Consider the following 27,105-nt stretch of genomic DNA (forward strand, 5'->3'; position numbering starts at 1 on the left):
CTTACTATTAACAATTTTCATAAATAATTCAAGCCTCCCATCTACCTCCTCCATAATCCCTCTTAGCAAGGCAACAGCACAGTATGCTTCTTTATCAGGGGGTTTCTGGTCAGGCAAATCACACTCCCACCCTTCCACCTTCACACAAACTATTAAGGCTGAGCATTAAAGAGCTCCAGGAATAAGCTGGGTGCTGTGCAGAATCTAAAGGAAACATTGGATGCTTCCCCGTAAATTTTACACCCAGTTTGCCAACATAAGTTTCTGCTCCAAACCTCCTTTAATGACACATATTTTCTGTTAGAAAGCAGAGTTGCTCTGATAGGCTACCATCTTCACAACTGATAGTTTCTGTACAAACAGTGGTAACAATCTACCTGGCAAGTTCCATTTGTGTGGCAGCAAAACTGCTTGAAGTAAAAGTGTGAGAAGTGGGTCCTGAACCAGAAGCAAGAAATGGAGGGAGAGGGCACCAGCTGTAAATTTTTCACTTGTCTACTTGACTGTTTTTAGGGTCAAGAATCAGAGTAGCTAGCGAGGAGAGGTTGCATTTTCACAAAAGCATTTGAAGAAAGAGTTCTCCTTAATGTTTGGTCATGATCAAATTTTCAAAACTCCCAGTTAAGAAATGGGCATCATGTCAACTTACCTACAGTTCAGACACTTTGAAGTGTGATTAAAGATAGTCTGATAATGTAAAAACAAAAAGAAAAGGCAGAGCCTCCTTTCCTGCTCTCTTGATCCTCTCACAAGCATCTTATCTAAATAAATCTATTTCTTGCCTTAAAAAAAAAAAAGAGAAGAGTTTATCAGGTCAGGGCTCAGATAGCTTTACATTGCACGCAAACACACTTTCTTGGCAACATCTGGATTGTCTCAGAATTCACTGAAAGTTTTGAAAAGTAAAGCATATTTGGACCAACCCTGGACTTCCTGATGTATCTCTGCTATTGAGTTCCAGATATGGTCATTTACAGAAAGCTCTAAGGATGATTTCCATGCATATCAAAAGTTGACATCTTCCCCAATTAAATCCTAGATCAGTAAAGACTGTTTATGGAACTCATATTGTGTCTCCAGACATTGAAATGCTCACTAGGCAGCAAGTAATCAACTCGCTTGGGTGGAGAATAAGCAGGTTTGGGAATATTTCACAACTTTTGAAAAGTTATTCCTCCTCCACTAAGACCCTCAATGACTTGGAAATAGCACAGAGACAGGAAGAGGAAAGATAGAATTGAGGAAAAGGAATTGAATGAAGGGAGAATGGGAAGAGAAAGTCCAAAAATTGAGAAGCAATGAGAGTGAAAGGAAATATATCAAAGGGATGCTTCTTAAAGCAGGTAAGAATATGTGGGACTGAGTCCATAGAAGACTCCAGAATGATTTTGATCAGGACCAACCAAGAGTGTTTATTAGTCTGAACCTGCTGTTTGTATTTATGATGTATTGTTTGCAATCTATTTCTAAGCATGAACTCTTTAAACCCTCCTGGATGAGGTACACTAAAAGAAAATAATTAAAAACATGACTAAAATGTTATAATGTTAAAATACACCCCAAAATAGGGCAAGTAAAACAAAAGATTCAAGAAATAAAGTGGAGTAGAGGCATGAATGACCTTACTAGTACATAACTGTATATTAGCTTTGGATCCTGTATTATAAGACAAAGGGAGAAGTGATTTAGTACCGCTGAATTAGAACAGCAAAAGCAACCACCACAACAGAAGTAAACAGCCTAAAATTTTATCAGAACATTAACACTTTCTTCTAGTACTGAAAAATAATTATTTATACACCACATAAAATAAAGGGCATTGTTTTCATTGTAGTTTTTTAAAAAGAAAGAGAAAGAAAATAAAAGAAAATCCTATAAAAATAAAAAGTATTTTTAGTTTATATAATAGCTTGTAATTTATCACATAATTTAATTATTTCACTTGATCTCCACAAATGACCTTATGACTCATATAGGGCACATATAATGATCATTTTAGGTAAAATTTAAAAGACTACAAGTTGAATACTCTAGCTAAAACTGATGAACAATGTGCTAAAAATCAGGTTCTCTGACTCATAATCCAATTCTCTTTGCTTCTTTGAAAGAGCTCTGGTTTGAAGGCAAACCATTAAATTGGTGATTCTACTTGTCGGATTTCCTCAGAATTAACTGAAAATTTTTGAAAAGTAGAGCGTTTTGGACCCGCCCTAGATTTCCTGATGTATCTCAGCTGTTGAGCTCCAGGCATGTTTATTTATAGAAAGCTATAGGGATGTATAGAGATGATTTTCATCACATCAAAGGTTGAGATATTTATGAATTAAATCTTAGATCAGTAAAGACTTTGCTCATGGAACTCATATCATTGAGATGAGCTCTTTGTGACTGGTCTTAATACAGATGTAGAGCTTGAAAATCTAATATAAATGCTCCTAAATCTCTTTCTCCCAAGTGTCAGATGTGTCCAGATAGCCTTTGGCAAGGATCAAAATTAAGGGTCAATTCACAGTTGTGTGCCTGAAATGCTAATAGTGCCATATTGAGTATTACAAATGAATACACCTGTAGTACTTCATTTGCTCTGGCCAAGCAAACTTCTAATAGAATGATCTTTCTGCAGGTAACAATGAATTCTGGATAACATGCCAAAAATACCTGAAGACTAAAGAATGAATGCATGCAGGCAGATTCTGAAGGGAAGTTGATGTTGGCAAGAAGGGATCATCATGATGCTTTTTCCATTCTAATGTGTTCTTTTTTGTTTTATGGCTGCACCTGTGGCATGTGGAAGTTCCTGGTCCAGGGACTGAATACGTGCCTCAGCTGCAACCGATGCCACAACTGCAGCAATGCCAGTTCCTTTAACCCTCTGTGCCAGAACAGGGATCAAACCCACACCTCCACAGCACCTGGAGCCACTGCACTCAAATTTTTAACCCATTGTGCCACCCTTAGAATTCCCGTTTTGTTTTATTTGGTTTTTAGCCTTTGGGCAGCCTGAGTAGGGAGGTTAAAATTTAAATTGAAGGCATTCCCCTCATGGCTCAGTGGTTAATGAATCTGACTAGGAACCATGAGGTTGCGGGTTTCATCTCTGGCCTCACTCAGTGGGTTAAGGATCCGGCGTTGCCATGGGCTGTGGTGTAGGTCGCAGACATGGCTGGGATCCCGTGTTGCTGTGGCTCTGACATAGGCTGGTTGCTACAGCTCTGATTAGACCCCTAGCCTGGGAACCTCCGTATGCCTCAGGAGTGGCCCTAGAAAAGGCAAAAAGCCAAAAAAAATTTAATTTGAAAATTTACAATGTTCCTATTTTGAAGAACCAAAGGATACAGTTTAAGGCAATCAAGACTATTGCAAAGTAAGACAGGAATCTCAAAAAGAGATAACTGGGGCAGGGGTTTGGGGGAGTGGCAGCTCAAGTTCTCTATATAAACTATTTCAAAATCTGGCTACCCATGAATGTGTATAAAGAAGCTGACCTCAATCAGCTCAGCTCAGAATAAAAGAGCAAAACTGAGATTTGAATTGCTCTCCAAAAGGCAGAGTTGGCAGTTTGAGTCTAATCGAGTTAGTTGCCTGCTAAAATTAAAATATCTACACTATTTGGAAGGAAATGATAGAATCCAGAGATTCCTCAACATAATATTCATAATATCCACAATACAGCTAAACATTTTGGGGTATAAAATGAACACAGTCTATATGGGCTGCTCTTAATTGAAAAGATGATCAGTGGATGACCTAGATATTGGAGTTAGCAGATAAGTACTCTAAAGCAGCTGTTATAACTATGCTCATGCTGAATGGAAGGATTGCAAATCTCAGGAGAAATATTAAAGCTATAAAAACAAACCAAATTTGAATTATGAAAATAAAAAAAACTCATGTCACATAAAGCATTCACTGAATGGCCTAGCTGCAGAATTAAGATGACCAAGGAAAGAATCAGCAAATGAAGAGTTCTAGATAAAAAGCCAATAAATAAGTTAAAACAAAATTCTGAAAATTATTCAAATAAGCCAAAATGGGCAAGTAGAGAAGAACAAAGAAAAAATGAGAAGGGGCAAACAGAAAACAAACAATACAAAGATAGACCAAAGTCCAACAGCATCAGTAATTAAATATAATAAGCTAACAGCAATTTAAAAAGCAGAGATAATTAGGACAGATTTAAAAATCAAGACCCAATGATATACTTTCTGAAAGAGACACTTTAAATACAAAGACACAAATAATTTCAAGTAAAAGTAGATCAGAGCACTTTACCAACATTAGATAAATTATGCTTTAAGGCCAATGATATTATCAGAGATACAAATGGAAATATAATTATGAATCAATTCATTAGGAAGATGTAAAATTCATAGACACAACCTCAAAATACATGAAGCAAAATTAACAGAATTAAAGGAAGAAATAGACAATTCCCGAAATCAGACTAGGAGATTTCCTACTCTTCTCCAAACAACTGGTAGAAATAAACCACAAAGTAAAGACAGATGACCTGAACAACACTAGTACCTGCACTGACCCAACTGATATTTATAGAACAGAACCTTAAAACGGAACATACATTCTTTTCAAGTGTACATGCTATATTTAAAGAGATCTATTTAGGAGTCTTAAAATATATTTCAAAATTTTTTACTACCGAAATCATATAGACTGTGCTGTCTGAATATAATGAATTTAAACAAGAAATTAGTACTAATAAGATATATATAAAAATCATATATATTGGGAATTAACATGCTCCTAAGAAATTTATGGAAAATATTTTGAACTGATTAACAATGAAAATATGACATTTGAATATTTGTGGGCTGTTTAGACGTTTAAGTAGTATTTCGAGTAAAGTTTATAATTTTTTCATTTTATATATATAAGATATATACATTTTTTTCTTTTCAGATTATTTTAGGTTATTGCAGTATATTGAATATTGTTCCCTGTGCTATACAGTAAATCCTCGTTGCTTTTCTATTTTATATATTGTGTTTTGTATCTGTTAATCCCATACTCCTAATTTATTCCTCCTGCCTCTCTTTCCCCTTTGATAACTGTAAGTTTGTTTTCTGTCTCTGTGGGTCTATTTCTGTTTTTTATATAGATTCATTTGTATTATTTTTTAGATCCCACATGTAAGTGATCATACGTAATATTTGTCTTTCTCTTTCTGATTCCACTTAGTATGATATTCTCTAGGCCCATCCATGTTCCTGCAAATGGTAATATTTCATTCTTTTTTTATGACTAAATAATATTCCATTGAATGTATACATGAGATATGGATATAGGTCATATCTTCTTAAAACCATTGTCTGTGGATAGGCATTTGGATTATTTCCATGATTTGGCTATTGTAAATAGTACTGCTTTGAACGTGGAGGTACATGTAGCCTTTCAAATTAGTGTTTTCATTTTTTCCTACCCAGGAGTGGAATTCCTGGATCATAAGGTAGTTCTGTTTTTATTTTTGTAAGGAAACTCCATACTATTATCCATAATAGCTGTACCAGTTTACATTCTCACCAATGGTATATGTGGGTTCTCTTTTCTCCACATCTTCTCCAGCATTTATTATTTGTAGACTCCTTGGTGATAGCCATAGAATTTATAGTTTTTAATACTTGTATCTAAAATCAGTAATCAAAATTTTGACTGTAAGAAGCTAGATAAAAAAGAGCAAATTTAACCAAAGTAAGAATTTGGGGGCAGAGTAACCACAAAGCTACAGTAATCAGAGACTGTAGCACAGGCATTAATATCTACAAATAGTCAGTAGATCAGAATAGATAGCTCAGGAATGGACCCCCACTTAAATGGTCATATGATTTTTATGTGTTTTTTTTCATTATTGTGGTAATAACACTTAACAGGAGATTATCCTCTTAAAGAATTTTTAAGTATTCAGAACAGTATTGCACAATGTTATTTGAATTTTGAGAAAGTTGCCAAAACTATCCATTTTAACAAATGGTGCTAGAATAATTAGAAATATTGGAAAAAAATAACTGTACTCCTTATTACACATCATATATAAAAATAAATTAGAAATATCTTAAATGTAAAAGCTAAGACCATAAAACTCCTAGAGGAAAAAAAAAAGAAGAATATCTTAATGATTTAAGCATAGGTAAAGGCTTCTTATTCAGTCACAGAAAGAACAACTATAAAAGAAATATCAGTAAATTAAAGTTATTGAAATTAAAAAGTTCTACCTATCAAAAAGCATTATTAATAATGTGAGTAGGTAAAAGACAGACTTAGAGAAGAAAGTGACAAAATATCTGTTTGATCGTATAACTCAACATCAAAAAAATACAAACAGCCGGATTAAAAAATGGACAGAAGACATGAATAGACATTTTCCCAAAGAAGCCATACAGATGGGCAACAGGCACATGAAAAGATGCTCAACACAGTTAATCATCAGAGAAATGAAAATCAAAACCATGATGGGATATCACCTTACATCTGTCAGAGTGGCTGTCATCAAAAAAGTACAAAAAACAAATATTGGAGAGGAGATAGAAAAAAGGGAGCCCTGGTACAATATTGGTGGGAATGTAAATTGATGCAGCCACTGTAGAAAACAGTATGGTGGTTTCTTGAAAAACTGAAAATAGAATTACATTATGGCCCAGCAGTTCTACTCCTGGGCATATATCCAGAAAAAAACAGAAACACTAACTCAAAAAGATACATGCACCCTAATGTATACACACACACACACACACACACACACACACACACACACACACACACACACACACACAATACAAATACTACTCAACCATAAAAAAGAACGAAATTTTTTCCAATTGTAACAACATAGATGGACTTGGGGGGTATTATACCAAGTGAAACAAGTCATACAGAAAAAGACAAATATTGTATGATATCACTTATATACAGAATCTAAACAATAAAACAAACTGTGAATATAAAAAAAAAGAAAATGACATAAATATAGAGAACAAATTGGTGATTACAGTGGGGGGGCACACAGTAGGTACATGGGATTAAGATATACAAACTATATGTATAAAATAAATAAGCTACAAGAATATATTGCACAACACAGGGAATATAACTATTTTGTAATAATTATAAAAGAATATAACCCTTAAAAATTGTGAATCGCTGTTCTACACCTGTAACATATAATATTGTACCTTAACTATACTTCAATGAAAATATCTATATATTTGTTTGTCAAAGTGTATGTACAACTCATACAACACAATAATAAAATAGACAACTAACCTAATGTAAAATGGAGAAAATATTTGAAAAGACATTTTATAAAAGAATATGTATGAATGGCCTATAATTGTATGAAAGTATATTCAACATCATTCACCATATAATGCAAATTCAAATTATAAAGAAAAAAACACCATTGCACACCCACCAGAATGGCTAAAATTAAAAAGACTATAAACACCAAATGTTGGTTAGGATGTAAAACAAATGGAACTCTTATACATTGTTGATGGGATTCTGAAATTTTACCATCACTTTGGAAAATGGTCTGGTAATTTCTTCTGAAACTAATCCTATACATATTCTATGACTCAGAGACTCTACTTCTAGCTATTTATCCAACAGACATAAAAATATGTTAACAACAACAATAAAACTTGTATGAGAATGTTCACAGCAGCTTTATTCATATTAGCCCCAAATTGTCCCAAGTGTCCACCTGTGTGAGAATGGATAAACAACCTGAGAATGGATATATACAGTATCACTCAGTGTCAAAAGGAATAAATTATTGGTCCATAAAAAACATGAATATATATAAAAAATTATGCTGAGTGAAAGGAGCCTTGCACTTTATAAAATAGACTGCATAATGTGTGCATACTGCATAACATCATATTTATTAACGCCGAGAAAAATCTAATTTATGGTAGGATGCATGTGATATGCATACCATTCAGATGATAGAATGTTTGAAATGAAATGAAAGAAATCAACTCACCTGCTTTGCTTTTTGATGTGCAAAATGGAGCATTGATGCATCTTTGCCCAAGTGGTAGGCACTTCCATGGCAGTATGTGGTTGGGCTCGAGAAGTGGTTTGAAACTCCACAAATGCTTGGGTCAGGATGCAACCTGGACCTCATTGCTCCTCACCAACAGTTGAGAGCAAGTGTTACCAGTTGTTCATCCCAATCATAGCACTCAAGCCTCTACTTTCAATTGTGATTTTCAAGAGCACATTTGGATTGAACTCTTAGCAGGATGAGTTTGCCATGAACTATGTTCAAGCATTTGAATATTTCAAGCTAGTAGATGGGATATATCAGTTTTGTTCACTTAGATGTAGGTGTTTATCTGCTGAAGACAACAATTTTAATTTTAAGTAATCTTGGTTTACCAATGTCTTACCTATGTCCTTAGTAAATGCTTTTCTTCCTCCAGGTCTGGATCCAAACATAGTCATAGGTTTGTGTAAAATTTACGCCAATGTAAAAATATTAGCTAACTTAACTCTTCTATAAATTTTAATATTTACTTACATAGGAGTTTTTGCCTTTTTCAGTAAACTGGTCTGTGAACCAAGGCCTATAATCTTCACCAGAAATTTATAGTCCTATGAACTGGGACCTCTTTTAGCTTGCACATTACTATTTCCTTAGTACCTAAAACAGTTCATGGCATATAGTAAATTGTCAGTAAATAACTTGTTGAATAAGTTAATAATAAAAGATCTATTTAAAAATATTCATTGGATGTTTCCTTGTGGCTGAGTGGATTAAGGATCTGGTGTTATTACTGCTATGGCTGTGGTGGCTGCAGTGACACAGTTTCGACCCCTGCCCTGAGAACTTCCACGTGCTGCAGGTGTGGCCCCCAAAAATTAATTAGATGTTGTCAGTATTCTATATCCTCTCCTTCTAGAGAAGGGTATTTAAATACTGTGCAACATTTTTAGATTATAAGTTTGGAGAAGGCTTCTGGATATCATATATGTATTAGCATTGCTAAAAGGCTAAAAGGATATCGTTATTTCATAAACAATATCCTTTCACTCGCGGCCATAGATGGCCATAGATGGCATTTATTCTGTGTAATAGGATAAACGTTACCAGTTAATAGCTCAGAAAAATAGAGGCTCTCTTTAAAAAGTCGATTATAACATTCAGAGACATAAAGAGTTAATACCTGACCAAGCCAGGAATCAGATTTCCAGTGATCTCAAAGCTGTCATAAATCCCTAAAGGAAATGAAGTAGCTTATGAACGGAGAGAAAAGAGAAGACAGAAATCAAGTGCCCTTTATTCTAAGGAAGAAGCGTATAGCACCAAATTGCCTTAGAAAGATGAAAAATTGGGGTTACTTATATAGCAAGTCTGTAGATCTATTTTCTTACAGGAATTTTTGGTTCTAGGCTAAAACGCAAGTGTCGGGAAACTGAAAGAACCACCACAACAGCTGTACTTGAGAGTGAAGCAGAAAGTAGAGAATCTCTGTAAAACCCAGAACTTGAGGGCATTTAGTAAAAGAGAAACGCCCCAAGTGAAGATGGCCTCAGAGAGCATCAGCACACAGTAATGACTGCAGTTGATAATGAAAACCTCGGGCTATTGAGGAGTGACTGAGCCTGTAGACTCATCTTCATATGTGTTTCCTTTTTCTTCCAGCCTTCTTATGCCCATAACACTGAGTTCTTTTGAGTCAATAAGATGTTAATAGATGGGATGGATGTGTGTTTCCTAACGTTCTGACCCATCAAATCTTTTACAAGTGACCCTCCATGCTCTTCCCCAATCTGCTGTCTGGATATTGTGCTTTGCAAAGCCACGTTTCGAAGATGGCAAAGATTCCGTCAGCCTGGATTTTGAATGACTATGATAATCAAACATCCACTGCCTCTTATCTGGAACTCCTGTTTTGGCTTTTATTTGAGTGAAAGACAGACTTAGGTTTTGTTAAGCCACTCAGTGTGCTATTAAGCCCCTGAGCCACTAGCTACATATATCTTGTAATATTTCAGATTTGGCTGGTGTAGCCACAGAGGTGAATTTTTAATTTTACTACTGTTAAATTGAAATAGCTGTATGTGGTTTATGATGACCATATTAGTGCAGTTCTAGTAGGGCTTGGCTATATTTATTTTCCATTTGAAGAAAGCTTGGACTAAGTAATGACAGTTTTTGCCAGTAAAACAAGAGCCTGTATCTTACACATGGCACAGAACATCCTCAGTAATGGATCCTCTGTGAACTTCCCCAGCATCCTTTTAACCCTGCTTAACCTCACACAGTGCCACATCTACTCCCAAATTATTCATACTGTTTTTCTAACCCATGCTCTTCCTCTGCCTCTTCTGCCTGACATGCTTTTCTCTTTCATGGCATTGGCAAATGACCTCTCATCTTTCAAAATTTAGAGCTCATGTCACCTCCCCTATGGGCACTTTTTTGGACACATTCCAGGATGGGTTTCTCATTTTCTCCTTCATGTCACATTGAAACCTATATCACCTACAACACTTCATTGCATTTATTACTGTATGTCTCTTTCTGTTAGCCTATAAACTTTTGAGAACAGACTATGTTTATTTAACAATTGTTTCTGTAGCACTTAAGACAACATCAATTACAATGTAAATCATCAATGAAAGATAACATAAATAGGAAGTTTGGGAAAGAGAATTCTATAATAATTCTTTACTATTCTTTGATTTGCATTATCTCCCAAGAAGTTGAGAACTGATTAAGGCTGGACCAGTATTTTCTGCCTTGTATTATATTCAGAAGGATCTACTTCCAATACTTTGCCCTCCGTAAGCACACAATCAGTGCCTATGGTTTATAGAATGAAACTACAATTGTACATTGCATTTATTTCTCTGTCAATCTTAGACTACATGTCACAAAATCTCTGAGTCTCTGATGTAACTAATGACTACTGGAAATTAGCAGACCAGATTCTGACATATATGCCATATGATCAATATAGTGTATTGGTCAATTTCATTGATATATTTCATCTTACTAAAAGAAAAGTTCAGAATGAAAACACATCTTATCTTGTAGCCACTGGCCTATACCACAGTCATAACAATGCAGGATCTGAGTGGGGTCTGTGACCTACACCACAGGTAATGCTGGATCCTTAACCCACTGATTGAGGCCAGGGATTGAACCTGTGTCCTCATGGTGCTAGTCAGATTCATTTCCGCTGAGCCACAATGGGAACTCCTGAAGACAACACATTTTAAAATTCACAGAAAAACTTGAATTAAAATTTCTGGATCTCTTTCAATATTTCCCACATTTTGGCACAATGGCAAATCTTTGAAAAAATGGAACTTTTCATTGAATACCTCTGTTTTATAAACTTGAAGAATAGCTCAAATCTTCACCCTTTTCTATTATTTCCATTTATTCCTGTGAGTCTGTGCCTCTATCTGAGATAATTTCTTATATGCCAGTCTGCTGGCAATAAATTCTTTCAGGCTTTGTCATTTGTCTTTATTTCAGCTTTTGTTCATTTTTTACCTTTTTTTAAATTTTCCTTAATTTATAAAGGGTATTTAATGGTATAGACTTCTAGGATGGCAGTTCTTTTTCTTTCAGCTCCTTAAAGAAATTTCCATAGTTTCTATTCAAAAGTCTGCTATCACTTTTATTTTTGTTCCTTTAAAGGTAGTGTGCCTTTTTTTTCCTGCTGATTTTATTTGTTCTTTTATTGGTGAACTAAAGTAATTTGACTCTATTGTGCCTATTTATTTATTTCTTAAATCCTACATGGGGTTTACTGAATATCTTGAATGTGTGTGTTGTCTTTGAACAGATTTTGAAATCTTTCAGCCAACTTTTCTTTGAACGGGTGACATTTTCTTCTCTCCTTCTGGAACTCTAATTACACTTATATGCGACCTTTCTAATTTTGGAGAAACAGCAGTGAGTGATGATTTGGAGCGAAGTCTTACATTCTCTGCTCAGGAACTGAACCTGGGCAGCCTGGATAAAACTAGGAATCCTAGCCACTACTCGAGTAGCTAGAGGCTGAAAGCAGAACTGCCCTGATTCCTGCCCCCTGTTGAAAGCAGAATATTTCAAGGAAGCAAAGACTGTGAAAATAGGTATAAAGTTTACTGTTAGAAGCACAGTACAACATGTGGGGGAGCACACAAAGAAGGAGTCTATTTATCTAAGGCAGAAGCAAGCAGTAATACACACCCAATGTGGAGCGTGCCAGAGAGCTGACCTAAACCACTTATATGGGGCAGTTCTTCTGGGTCTTTGTCTTCCTTTGGCCAGTTACCTTGTTTTATCTTTTACACCTGAACAGACCCAGGACTCCTCCCCCAGTATGTGTGTGCATCATTGGCCAAGATGGATTCCAACGCGAAGCGTGGAGGGAAGGTTATCCAGACTTATTACGGCCTGGCACCCCTCCCTTCTGACCCAGAGGACTCATGTGTAGTTGAGATCTCCCTGACCCTGAGGATGGGGAGAACATGACCTTTTTGTTCTTCTGTCCAAGCAGGGCTCAGCCCCTCTTTTGATCCTTTAATTGCAATTGTTTTAACAAGTTCACAGAAGAAAAGTACCAGTTATTTGCCTTGTGCCTGTTATTATTTCTGTCTTGAAGTATAGATAGGTGGCTGGTTGTACGTGTTTGTCCTAGAGCCCACTTATCTCCAGCCTCATTTTGAATATGTCTCACACGTGTCTTGTGCATTCTTCTGGTTCAGTTATTCAGTTTGGATATTTTTCTATTGAATGGTTTTCGAATTTACCAATTCTCTTTTCCACTATGTTCAGTCTTCATTTTAATTATCCAATGAGTTTTTAATTTCAGATATTATACTTTTCAGATTTTATTTTATTTTATTTTATTTTTGGTCTTTTTCGGGCCACGCCAGCAGCATATGGAGGTTCCCAGGCTAGGGGTCAAATCGGAGCTATAGCCTCCGGCCTACACCAAAGCCACAGAAACACCAGATCGGAGACACATCTGCAACCTACACCACAGCTCACGGCAACGCCGAATCCTCAACTCACTGAGCGAGGCCAGGGATCAAACCCGCAACCTCATGGTTCCTAGTTGGATTCATTTCCACTGCGCCATGACGAGAACTCCCACTTTTCAGATTTTAAATGTCAATGTGAATCATTTTTTCTAATACACCATTGAAATACTTGCACTTTCATCTGTTCTGTCCAAAATCTTTTCTTTTATATATATCCTTTAATTTACTAATCATAGTTATTTTGAAAACCTGGTCTGCTTAGCCTACTGTCTGTCATATCCCTGAGGTCTTCATTGTTTTCTCTCTTGATTAATAGTTGCTGTTTTTTTCTACCTTACTTATTTGGTACGTTTTTATTTTACATTCTGGACATTGTGGGATGATAAGTTGTAGATCCTCTAGATTATGTCATTAACTTCTAAAGAGAGTTATATTTTTTTGATAACAATTTAAATTATTGGAAGTTTATCTCGATTCTGTTGAGACTTGCTTTCATGCTTCAGTAGGGTGGAGCTATTCCACTTTTGTTCTTACTCTTAGAAAGCAGAACTTAGTCTTTTCAAAAAATTTTATTGAGATATAATTGACATATAACACTGTGTAAGTTTAAGGCATTCAGCCTGTTGATTAGATGCTCTTATATGTTGCAAAATGATTATCACCCTAGCATTAGTTGACACCTACATCACATCACATAATAACTATTTCTTTTTTGTGGTGAGAACATTTAAGATTTACTCTCAGCAACTTTCAAGTTTATGATCCAGTGTTGTTAATTATCATCACAATTTTGTACATTAGATCCCAGACTTTATTCATCTTATATCTGGAAGTTTATACCTTTGGTCAAAATTTCCCCATTTCCCCATCCTATCCCACACTCACACTCCCTCTCTGTAACCACCATTCTGCTCTCTGTTTCTATGAGTTTTCCATTTTTAGATTCCATCTATAAGTTACACAATGTTTGTCTTTCTGAGTCCTATTTCCCTTAGCATAACGTCCTCAAGGTCCATCCTTGCAGTTGCAAATGGCAGGATGTTCTTCTATCTCATCATTACACAATAACATTCCACTGTATAAAATATATGCCACATTTTCTTTATCAATTCATCAGTTGGTGTACACTTAGGTTGTTTCCATATCTCAGCCATTGTGAATAATGCTGAAGTGACTATGGTAAAGAAGACATCTCTGAGAACTTGTTTTTGAATATATACCCAGAAGTGGAATTGCTAAATCATATGGTATTTCATATATACAACATTAGTTGAGTATACATACATGCATTTATTGTATTGGTTGGCTTTGCTATTATGTATTTTGGATATTTACCCCTTATCAGATATATCATTTGCAAATATTTCCTCTTCTTCCATAGGTTGCCTTTTCATTTTGTTGATTTTTTATTTTGCCATGTAGCAGCTTTTGAATTTGATGTAGTCCCACTTACTAATGTTTGCTTTAGTTACTTGTGCTTCCGGTGTCATGTCCAAAAAAATCATTGCCAAGACCAATATCAAGGAGCTTTTTCTCTAGGTCTTCTCTAGGAGTGTTACAGTTTTAGGTCTTATGTTTTAAGTATTTAATCCATTTTGAGGTAATTTTTGTGAGTGGCATAAGAGAAGGGTCCAGGTTCATTCTTCTGCATGTGGTTAACTGGCTAACCAGTTTCCCCAATGCCATTTACTGAAGAGACTATCTTTTCTCATTGAATATTTTGGGTTTATTTCTGTGCTCACAACTGTGTTCCATTGGTCTTGGTGTCTATTTTCATGGTAGTACTGTGTTATTTTGATTACTATAGTTTGCAGTATAGTTTTAGATAAGGAAGTGTAATGCCTCCAGCTTTTTTCTTTTTTGGGGATTGCTTTGCCTATTCAGAGCCTTTTGTGTTTCCAGACACATTATAGGTTTTTGGGTTTTTGTGTGTGTGTGTGAAAAATACCATTGGAATATCAGAAAAAGAAATAAAGAAAATAATGCCATTTACAATAGTATCAAAACCAATAAAAATTTTGGAGTAAATTTATCCAAAGAGGTGAAAGATTTATACACTGAAAACAATAAGAATGTGATGAAAGAAGTGAAAGAACAAATAAATGGAAAGATATATCCGTGTTCATGGGTTTGAAGAATTAATATTGCTAAACTGTCCTTACTGCCCAAAGTTATCTGTAGATATAACGCAAACCCTATCAAAATTCCAATGGTAATTTTTAACATTGGAGTAGACTGCACTAACAGTGTACAGTCGTTACTCCTGCTGTATGATCTCAACTGGAAGCCTGAGATGCTCACAAAAATCTCTTTGCTTTGGTTGAGCCTACAATCCCACAATTTCTCAGCACTCTGCAGCCTCAGAAATTTCTGCAGAGCTCTTCAGCCTCCCAGTGGATTTTCTCTGCTAGGCTTTTTGGAATCTTACCTTGTCAATATACAGTTTAGGAAATAGCCAAGAGTCCTAGGGGGCATGTTTTGGTAGATTCTGCTGATCCTTACCTTTGGATCCTTCCTCTGTAATAACCTGTCTTCAAACCCCATGTCTCAGAAGCGTCAAACTTTAATCTCTGTTTATACAATCCAGCAAAATGCCACTCTTCTTGGGCTTTATTTCCCTGTGCCATAGTTTTGGAAATTTTCTCAGGGAGAAAAGCCTCGGTTGATGTGGTTACTCTCACCTTCATGCTTCCTTTCTTTCAATGGCCAGAGCCTGGTGTTGATTGTTAAACACTGCCTGCAAATAGTTATTTTATGTCCTTTGTTCAGTTGCTTATGAACAAAGGGAGGTAGGTTTGATACCAGATACTTTGCCATAACCCAAACTGAAAGACCCTACCAGTATTTATTTCCATGGTCATTCTTTCTCTATGCAAAGATCTCATATTTTCTTTCTTGTTTTTTTTTTTTTAGTTTTTAAGGATTTTTCCTCATCCTTCATAAGATTTACTTGCTTTCTCTCAAGAGCAAAAGTATTCTATCCACTTTTTTTATGCATAGGTGAGTAACCTTAGGCAAGTTACTTAACCTTCCTGATTCTTATTTTATTCATCTAAAACAATCAGCATAATAGGCAATGTTTCTCACATTGTGTTCCATGTACTACCTACCTCAGAGTTATCTGGGAGTTATATCAAAGTTAAAAATATAGATCTTTAAGGGGAATTCCCCTCGTGGATCTGTGGAAACGAATCCGACTAGTAACCATGGTGTTTCAGGTTCAATCCCTGGACTTGCTCAGTGGGTTAAGGATCTGGCATTGCCATGAGCTGTGGTGTAGGTCGAAGATGTGGCTCGGATCCTGCGTTGCTGTGGCTGTGGCATAGGCCAGCGGTACTGCTCCAATTTGATCCATAGCCTGGGGACCTCCATATGCTGAGGGTGCAGCCCCAATAAGCAGATAGATAGATAGACAGACAGACAGACAGACAGATATCCCTGAGATCCTTCAAGATTTTCTGAAATAAAATCATGGCTAAGGAGTTCCCTTCGTGGCTCGGTGGTTAACGAATCCGACTAGGAACCATTAGATTGCAGGTTCGATCCCTGGCCTTGCTCAGTGGGTTAAAGATCTGGCATTGCCCTGAGCTGTGGTGTAGGTTACAGACTCAGCTGGGATCCCACATTGCTTTGGCTCTGGTGTAGGTCAGTGTCTACAGCTCTGACTGGATCCCTAGCCTGGGAACCTCCATATGCCGCAGGAGTGGCCCTAGAAAAGGCAAAAAGACAAAAAAAAATGGCTAAATGGATCCTGGGGATTTTCCTTTTTACCAAACCTTATGGATGATCTTTCTGTAGATTAAAGTTAGAGCACACTGTGATTAGGCTATTGTAAAGATTAAATAAGTCATATTTTATGAAGCTCCTGAAACGTAAGTGCTAATAAATGCTAGATTTCATCTCACTGTCTTCCACCCTGTCCATTTTAGAAAAATGTTTTAAATAGATGTGCCAATATATTAGATATTTGGAAGCTAGAGGATAGAATTGAATGTACATTCAAATTATTGTTGCTATTAATTAAAATACTTCACAATCCAACTTTTTTGGTTCTCTGTTGGGCCATACAATAAAAGAGAAATTCAGCCTTAAATTTGATATAAGATATAGAACTGAAAAGTCAGTGGTCAGAATCCATCAGAATATTTCAGCCTTGCGAAATATGTTGAAAGGGTGACTATTTCTTCTCTTCCCCAGGAAATCTGAAAGGGAAACTAAGATTCAACAGGAATATACACAATGCATGAAAAAGGGAGCCAAATACACTGCTGTTCTGACTTGTTTATCAGAGTAAATTCTAGTAAAGAAAGAAAATATCAGAAACTGAGAGTGGAGTGAGGGCCAGCTTCACAGTTCCGCACAAAGCTAATTGTCTTAATTGTTGTAAGTGATTTAGAGGTTCTTAGCATTCATTAAAGTAAAATAAAAATGAATAACCCCCTAAGTAATATCATTCTTGGCTTAATGACATAGAGAATCAATTGTGTGCAACATTTAACATGCATTTTTAGAAAATTGGCTTCCTTTTCAGAAATGGCATCCAAGACATAGCTGCAGGGTAATCACCATCAATTACCTGATTATTTCTCCTTTAGTTATAGCAAAATTCTCACTGGAAATAGATTACACCATTGGGGTTTTAAGATGATAATTAATCATGCATATCCTGCCCCCAGTACAAGTTTGGAATCAATTAAGAATATTTGCCAAGGGTAAGTGGACAGGGACCAACATTCTAGCCTTATTTTTAGTAAACATAGATCAGGAAAAGTTTCTCGGATCTAGAGCCACAACTGGGCTTTATACTACTTTTACCACAACTGGAACAACATAGCTGAAGGAGAATTTGGATCTGCCGAGCAGGTTCACTTACCCAGGCTTATTGCCCACATCTGTTGAGCCCTATTAGTGGACAGAGAGGCAGGCCCATAGACTTGCATCTAGCAGAAATATCTTGGTCCTGACTTGTGTATGCTTATCTCAAGATGCAGACACAGAGCACAATTTTCCCCTCATGGGCAGGGATATAAATAAATAGAATGAGGCAGCACTTGACTCAAATATATTTGTTTCCTTTACCAAATATTATGCCGCACATTTTTACTTTAGAGTCAAAGTAGGAAGTTGGGGTGTGAGGATAATAATTTATTAGGATTAAAGATGAAGATTTTTTAGGACAGAGTACTGTACTTCCCTGTCCACCTCCACCTCCCTACTTGTCCACCTTCCTACTTGTGCTCACTCTACTATTTTGAAGTCTTAGTAGACTTCAAAACAAAGAGAATTTAGAATAAATTGATAAAGAGCCAAGTAGTGTCATCAAAATACACAAATGGTCATGTCTGAGTGTGAGCACACACATTTGGAAAGATTTAAATATAGATATGTGTGTCTACTATGTTTCTTTCTTTCTTTGAATTTATTTTTTGTCTTTTTATCTTTTGTCTTTTTAGGGCTGTACCCACTGCATATGGAGGTTCCCAGTCTAGGGGTCGAATCGGAGCTATTGCGGTTGGCCCCTGCCACAGCAACGCTGGATCCGCGCTGTGTCTGCAACCTACACCACAGCTCAGGGCAACACTGGATCCTTAACCCACTGAGCAAGGCCAGGGATCAAACTCAAGTCCTCATGGATACTAGATGGGTTCTTTAACCACTGAGCCAAGATGGGAACTCTGTGTCTATTATGTTTCTGGGAACACTGTGTCCACTATGTTTCAAAATCTCTCTTACATGTACTACATGTTATATGTGTAACCCACATGTGACCTTATCCTTGAGCTTCAGATGAAGTTGGCTCAAACCCATCCAATGAACAGTGGCAGAGATCCTGTGTGTTTGTATAAATGTGATTGGGCAGTGATGTCGGGGGAGTGATGTCTGCATCATCTTTATCATCTTTGGGGCTGAGATCTTGCTTCTGATCAGTCCGTCCAGTGTCTGGGTTACCTTGTTCTACCAAGTGTGCTGTCCTATTCCATGATACATACATTGAATGCCGCCTCTTCATTCCCTTTCCACCAAAACTATGAAAATGAAAACATTCCCATGAGGTATTTTAGTGGATCCAGTCTCAGATGCTTTACTGAGAGTTTATGAAGATGGAGATGGTTTATATAGTCATAAAATTAAACTGAAAGTGAATATTTGCTCTCTTTTTTAAGCAAAACTTTTTATTCTTAACACTATCTTATTTTCCATTCTCCTCTCCTCTTCTTTTTCTCTCTTCCCAGCGTCCTTCCCCTGAGGAATAAACTCTTCTCCTCCTAGGATTATTTTCATTTTTTTCTTGCCATTTGCTCCAGCTCCCATTCTGAAACTCATGCCCAGGCCGTCAAGGTCAAAGCTATAGGCCACTTCCTTATAGTCTCATTTCTCTGAGCTTTTACAAGGATATGGGGGCCATATGAAGATTCAGTTCCCCAGTGATATGAACTATACCAGGAGTAGGTAGAAGTGGATTCCACCTGTTTTGGTTTAAATATTAATCTTTTCCAACATTTTTATATATAAATTGGATACCTATAGTTTTATCTATCTATTATTAAAAGGCTGTTAATGTTCCCTAGATAAAATTAGCAATAGCTCTATAATTTGATAAATGCAATCACAAGCCCCTAAAGTCTCCATACGAATATGATTGCTTACCTAGTTTTAATTACATTTCTGGTGTAAATTGCATGATTTCAGTGTATCTCGGTGCCTCATTGTTATGGGACAAAACAACAGCTTTTCCTGGGAGTTCGTTTCATGGCTCAACGGTAGCAAACCCGACTAGTATCCATGAGGACGTGAGTTTGAGGACCTGAGTTTGATCCCTGGCCTCGCTTAGGGGGTTAAGGATCTGGTGTTGCCATGAGCTGTGGTGTAGGTCATAGACATGGCTCAGAATTGGTGTGGCTGTGGCTGTGGACAGCAGCTGAAGCTCCAATTCGACCCTTAGCCTGGGAAGTTCTATATGCCATGGTGTGACTCTTAAAAAAAAAAAAAAAAAGACAATCAATCAATCAACAAACTGAATTTTTCTGATTTATGATTCTACTACAACTAGAATTATTTCTTTTATATGGAAGTGGTTTTCAGACAGATATCTCCAAGGTAAATAAATTATATGGTCTTTTTCTCAGAGCAGATTTTAACCAGGAAGTAGGTGAGTAGACTCTAAGAACTCTGAGTTCTTGAAAGGATAAGATGTCACTGAATAAGAAGTGAGTTATAAGGAAGCAATTAGGGAGATGGGCCAAGTTTCTCCTCCCATACCATTTGGCTTGGTAGCCTTTCGGGTAACTCTAGTCCCTTTAGTTCTGATAATAGAAAGTTTTCAAACACAAGTCTGACTTATACTTTCACTCAGCAACTTTTGATAAACATTTTCTTTCATCTTTGCATTTTATGGTTTGATCCAAAGTCATTAATTTGGTTGCAGACATAGCAAACCACCTAACCAAGAGGGTTTCTAAGGAGATTGGTAGAGTAATTTCCAAAAGTACTTAGCAACTGCCTGGAAAACACTTTCTGTGTCTGAGAATGCTGATGAGAGGGTTCTTTTCTAATCCTATCCTAAACAGAATGGGAAAAAAATGTTTCCTCTTGACTGGAGAAAAAGGTCAGTAATTTATAACATTCTTGGGCAAGTTTTAGCTTCCCAGTTGGTTAGTTACATCACTTGTTTTTAATATATGTAGAGATTAGATTGGAAAAAAAAAAGCAAACTGCAAACAGCTCTGGTAACTTTTAATTATCAATGAGATTCTAAAAATAAAACTAGTATTTTTCTGTCAAATGTTGAGAAGTAGTTAAAAAGCCCCAAGCTAGCAGCTAAGAAATAAATAGCACAAATGCTTAAAATGCAAGACAAGTTTTAAAAGTTTTTCTAGGAGTTCCCGTCGTGGCGCAGTGGTTAACAAATCCGACTAGGAACCATGAGGTTGCGGGTTCGGTCCCTGCCCTTGCTCAGTGGGTTAACGATCCGGCGTTGCTGTGAGCTGTGGTGTAGGTTGCAGACGCGGCTCGGATCCCGCGTTGCTGTGGCTCTGGCGTAGGCCGGTGGCTACAGCTCCGATTCGACCCCTAGCCTGGGAACCTTCATATGCCGCGGGAGCGGCCCAAAGAAATAGCAAAAAGACAACAACAACAAAAAAAGTTTTTCTAGGAGTTCCCATCATGGCTCAGTGGTTAACGAACCTAACTAGCATCCATGAGGACACAAGTTCAATCCCTGGCCTCACTCAGTGGGTTAAGGATCCAGCATTGCTGTGAACTGTGGTGTACGCTGGCGGCTACAGCCTGGGAACCTCCTTATGCTGCGGATGCAGCCCTAAAGAGACAAAAAAGAAACAAAACAAAACAAAACACCAAAAGTTTTTCTAGAGCTCTATTCACCCAAATAGGGTTGATTCTAAGAATCACCTGGATATTTATTAAATATACAGATTTATGGGTTCAACCCCAGACCTGAATGTACCCTCCAGTGAAAGGGCCCATGAACCTGTGTGTTCAGTAAGCATTCCAGATGCTGCTTATGAGTTAAGGTTTTAATACACTTTAAAGGGAGGGGTGCATAAGAATCTTTTGTGGAAAATAGATTACTTCTCAAACCAAGACACTGAAACATATACCCCTATACGTAAGCAAAACACTGTCACTAACTGGGTATGTCATATCCCTCAGGTCTTTTGCTGGGTAAATCTAGAATATCAGCCACTCTTGAATAAGATTCATATCAGAAAGAGCTTAAGAAAAACCACTAGAGGCTAGGAAGAAAAATTACCTTCCATATTTTTAATTTTCATGCTATTTATTCTGAATTATCACTACTAAATTTAACATTCTTTGCTTTGCCCACTGCTTTCTGTTTAAAATTTTTTTATTATAGTTTGCTTTACAATGTTCTGTCAATTTCTGCTGTACAGCAAAGTGACCTAGTTATATATGCATTCTTTTTCTCATATTATCTTCCATCATGTTCCGTCACAAGTGATTGAATATAGTTCTCTGTGCTATATAGCAGGACCTCATTGCGTATCCACTCCAAATGCAATAGTTTATATCTACTGACCCCAAACTCCCAGTCCATCCCTGTTACTTTCTAAAGTGTTTAAGGGTCAAGATAATTCCCTAGTTATCTTTGCATCTCCAGCCCTAATGCAAGGTGTGGATGATTTGGTAAATACTAAAATTGCTATGTTAAACAATTTTAATCAAAAAAAAAAAACTTTGGTGCATAAGGACGGGATATTTTTGGCATATATTCTTTAATAGCAAGTACATGCCAAGGGATGGCATTACCAAAGTAAGGCTCAAACTGTGAAAAGCAAAGCCACAAGGTGACAGTTTTGTGACAGTGGCTGTACACACTTGATTCCACTGCTTAGACAAGTGAAAATTTCCCCAGCTGGGTCTTCAAATTAACCTCAGTCTCCAGCAGCAGGAGCAATTATTTGAACCTGCATTTAGAGACAGGAAAAGGAAAGAGATTTTTCTTTTATGCCTCATTAGGGTACAGAATAAGTAACACAATACAAATGTCCCTGAAAGGATTAGTGATACAGCTCAAGATAGCTATTACTTGTTCTAATTGGAAATACGATCATTTCCTCTGATCTTGGGATCTGGGGATGAACAAGGATCACAGCTGAGCAGTAAGTAAAGAGGCAGCTGGAGAGAGATGAAATCATCCCGCAGTCAGCTACTACCAGTTCATCCAGCACTGCTTCCCAGTTTTACACTTTCCTGGAAGCGTTGGCCACAGGACTGCCTGGTACAGTTCCAGGATCAACTGTAAACTGCTGCCCTAAAGACTATGTATGAGTACCTGGGGTATGTTAATAGAATCTTGCAAGGGGTCATTTGGAGATTTTGAGAATCTAAGCAGTTGTGTAGATTTGGGATGAAATTGCTTTTGGCCGATGTGCTCCAATTCCTACTAAATTTTCCCTTGTTACGAAAGAATCAAAGGAAGGAGCTTATTTGAGATAATCCAGTATTTTCCTGATATGTGTAGGAAGACCCTGAACATGATACTATTACTAATAAAGAATGTAATGCTGATGGAGTTCCCACTGTGGCACAGTGGGTTAAGGATCCGGCATTGCTGAAGCTGTGACTTGGATTCTATCCCTGGCCTAGGAACATCCATATGCCACAGGTGTGGCCAGAAAAAAAAAAAAAGAATTCTCAACATTATGAGAAGACATTCTAGTTGTTTCGATTAGCTATCTGATTACTTTCTATCACATCAATCTGTTGTAGAATAGCCCTTAAGAGTGCGTCTGAGGGCAAGATTGCCTAGCCTTGAAGCTCAGCTCCTCTACTACTGGCTGTATAACTCAGGGCAAGTAATTTAACATCTCTATGACTCAGTGTTCTCATCTGAAAAATGAAGATAATGGTATTCCCTATCTCGTAGAGTTTTATAATAGTTAAATGAGTCATCTGGCCCATAGAAAAGACTTTCTATATGTTATTAACTCTCTACATCACATGTAACACAGTAAGACACTTGTTCTATTTGCAAATTATTTGCTTAATTGTTGTCTATGTGACGTAACCTGTGCAAGAGCAAGGGCGTTGCTTTCATTGATCATCATTATATCCCCAGAATTAGGCTTATCTCTGATGGGAGAAGATGGTCAATAAATTCTTTCCTTTTTTTTTTCTTTTTAGGGCTGCATTTGCAGCTTATGGAAGTTCCCAGGCTAGGGGTCAAATCAGAGCTGCAGCTGCCGGCCTAAACCAACACTGGATCCTTAACCCACTGTTCAAGGCCAGGGATCAAACCTGAATCCTCATGGATACTAGTTGGGTTCGTTTCCACTACACCACAATGGGAACTCCCAATAAATTCTTTATGAATGAATGTGTTAGGAAGACCTATATGAAATGCATATCCAACCAATAATTCAACCATTATTAAACTATAAAATAGTAACTTTGTGTGGTTCAAATGTGCTTTGGACTTGGGGACATCCTATTTAGGCTTTCTGTATAACTATGCCACCTAATAGCTATGTGACCTTGAACAAGTTTATTCATTTTTCTAATTTATAGTTTGAAGATGGTATATACTTACCTCCAAGAGTCATTATGGGAATAACATAAATAATGTATTTGCAAGTCACTTGCACACAGTAAACAGAACCTTTCTTTCTTTCTTTCTTTCTTTGGAAGCAAATTCTAACATTGAAATAGCACTTGAGAATTCCCAAAATGCATTTGCAAGTTTTATCTCATTTGTTCCCTATAACAATACGAAGTGGTGCAGATGAAAGAGAGCTTTATTATGCAAAGATAATTATTCACTACAAGAGGATCCACCTAAAGCTGCAACAAAAAGTTCATAATCTGTGAGGGGAAAAGGTTTCATTTGAGACTTTGGAAAAAAAATGGAGTTAAAGTAGTGAAAATGATGGTTTTTTTCTCATAAATAAAATAATTTTGCTTCTAATGACAACTAGGGCTAATATTGAAAATAGTGAAGTTTTTCTTTTCTAAAAACCATGATTCTAGCAAAACTGTATAAGACAATGAAGCTTCCTTTCATGTTTAATTAACTTTCAATGTGTGATCAAAAAGAAGGTCACTTTTGAGAACTATTCATGGATTTATCAGTTTTTCAAGGACCTTTATTATTATGTGGATGTTTGAATCTTTCTCCTTCAAAATGCCTGCCTTGTCATCAACCTCGCCTTTGCTCTCGTCTTCAGTTTCGAGCTGCCTAATGAGGTCAGATCCTTATATGTCAGTGGCTTTGTGGGTGTCTTATGCTATTCTGCAGCCCTGCTCTTATTCATCACTTGAAATTCTGAAACTTTTCTGAGATGTATAGTTTTGCTTGACAAAGGATTTGCATTATATTTATGGACTAATGATCAAAGACATTGGTTTAATGGTTAGAGATAGATTCGAGTCTTCAGAGAGAAGAGATGTGGAGAACAGACTAATTTTATAAATGATCAACTGATTAGACCATTAGAGAAAATTTTCTTGTTATGATGGTTTTTGCTTTCTTGTGTAGCCTCATTATTGTGTAGACTCAGATAATAACATTGAGATGATGTTCTGTATTATCACTATCTTTGCTCTACAGATGATTAAAATGCAGCTCAGAAGCAGTTTAGTGACTAAGGCAACACAGCAACTAAGTACTCACCCCTAAACCTCTTGTGAAGGAGCCAGTAAAACGCTGGTATTTCCCTGGGTTGGTAGCAGTTTGGATTCTGGCTTTACTGTAATGAGAAAGAGTCCTCTACATAGGACTCATTACTCTGTACAGATATTAGGATTTCTGAGTGGCCCAAGGTTCCAGATGCATGTCTTCTGCAGTTTGATTTTGTCCTCCATAGAAAGTGAATGCAGATCCTCATGTCTGAGAATTCCTTTTCCAGAAGATTGAATGGACTAGTGGAAAGAGCTTTGAATTGGGAATCAAAATTCATAGAGTCTGAGTTTAGCTGACAAATTGTCAAAAATCAAGAATGACGTTGGGCAAGGAGCTTTCTCATTCTGGGCCTTGGTTTCCTAAACTCAGAGATAAAGATCCTGGATCCTTTTATCACTGAAACTCTTTCTGTGGCAGGACTCCACCTGTCTGCCTATTGCCTGCAATCTACCACAGGCCAGGCAGGCCATCTATGTTGCTACGAATTTGAACTAGAAGGTCTGACATGAATGGGGTGTAACTGCAGCTCTCTGCCTTCCTCTTCTCTATAATTCTCCTTATTGCTTCCTTTCAACTTCAAGTTTTCTAGCAGTCAGTGTATTGCTAAGAACATGGCCTCAAGAGACAGATATGCCTCAGTTCAAATCCCAGCCTTGTGATATTAAGAAAACTCTTTAAACTCTTCTTATCTTAAAATTGGAATGTTAGACAAATACTGGCTACTTGTAAGTATTAATTTTTTAGCTTTGTTTTATAATTTTTTTTCCTAACTCAATGAATTTTATTACATTTATAGTTGTACAATGATCATCACAACCCGATTTTATAGGCTTTCCGTCCCAAACCCCCAGCCCATCACCCCTACCCCCCAACCTGTCTCCTTTGGCAACCATAAGTTTTTCAAAGTCTGTGAGTCAGTATCTGTTCTGCGAAGAAATTCCTTGTATCCTTTTTTTAAATTCCACATATAAGTGATAGCATATGACATTGGTGTCTCACTGTCTAACTTAAGTTAGCATGATAATTTCTAAGTCCATCCATGTTGTTGCAATGGATGGCTTTCCTTTTTATGGCTGAGTAATATTTCATTGTGTATGTGTACACATCTTCTTTATCCACTCCGCTGTCGATGGAACACTGAAGTTACTTCCATGTCTTGGCTACTGTATATAGTGCTACAATGAACAATGGAGTATGTGTATCTTTTCAAGGATAGATGTTTTCTATGGTTAGATGCCCAGGATTGGGGTTGCTGGATTAAATGGGAATTCTATTTTTAGTTTTTTGAGGATTCTAAATTTGTTAATATATGCAAAATAGGTGGTACATAGGCGAAATTTAGTAACCACTAGTTCCTTCTGTCCATCTCCTCCTTCTCCACACACAAAAGATGTAAAACACAGCTGTTCTAGGCCACCACACTCCTTTCACTGGGAGAACTCAGAGATGCAAATAAATAAACTAATTATTAAATGAAATGGGCTTAGAGGCCTACTTTTAAGCAATGCCTATTTAGAAGGGCAAATCTTGAGACTGTCATAAGTTGTATATGCATCCACCTGGATGTCCCTGAACAGAGCACTAATGTGATTGTGTCTAACTCAGCATCTTTTTAGTGACCTTGGACTTTAGGCCATTGCTCGACTGTCTTGCTGTTCTCCAAAAGCTTGGCGTTTCTATTGCCAAAGACAATGTAGGGTAACACCTGCCTTTTAAAAGGTCTTCTTAGTGTTCCAGTCTCACTTCTTTCACACAGGCCAAGCTAAGGATTTCTTCATGAGGAGTGGGTATTGGTCCTCTTGACTGATGTTCATGGTTTCTTCCAGACTTTCTTTAGCAACTTAGTTCCTATTATTTTTATCTATCTGTCTATCTATCCATCCATCCATCATCTTTCTATGATCTATCCATCATCTATCTAGCCAACTATCATCTATCTA

This window comes from Phacochoerus africanus, chromosome 6 (genome assembly GCF_016906955.1).
Source record: "Phacochoerus africanus isolate WHEZ1 chromosome 6, ROS_Pafr_v1, whole genome shotgun sequence".
In the NCBI taxonomy this organism is placed as follows: Eukaryota; Metazoa; Chordata; class Mammalia; order Artiodactyla; family Suidae; genus Phacochoerus; species Phacochoerus africanus.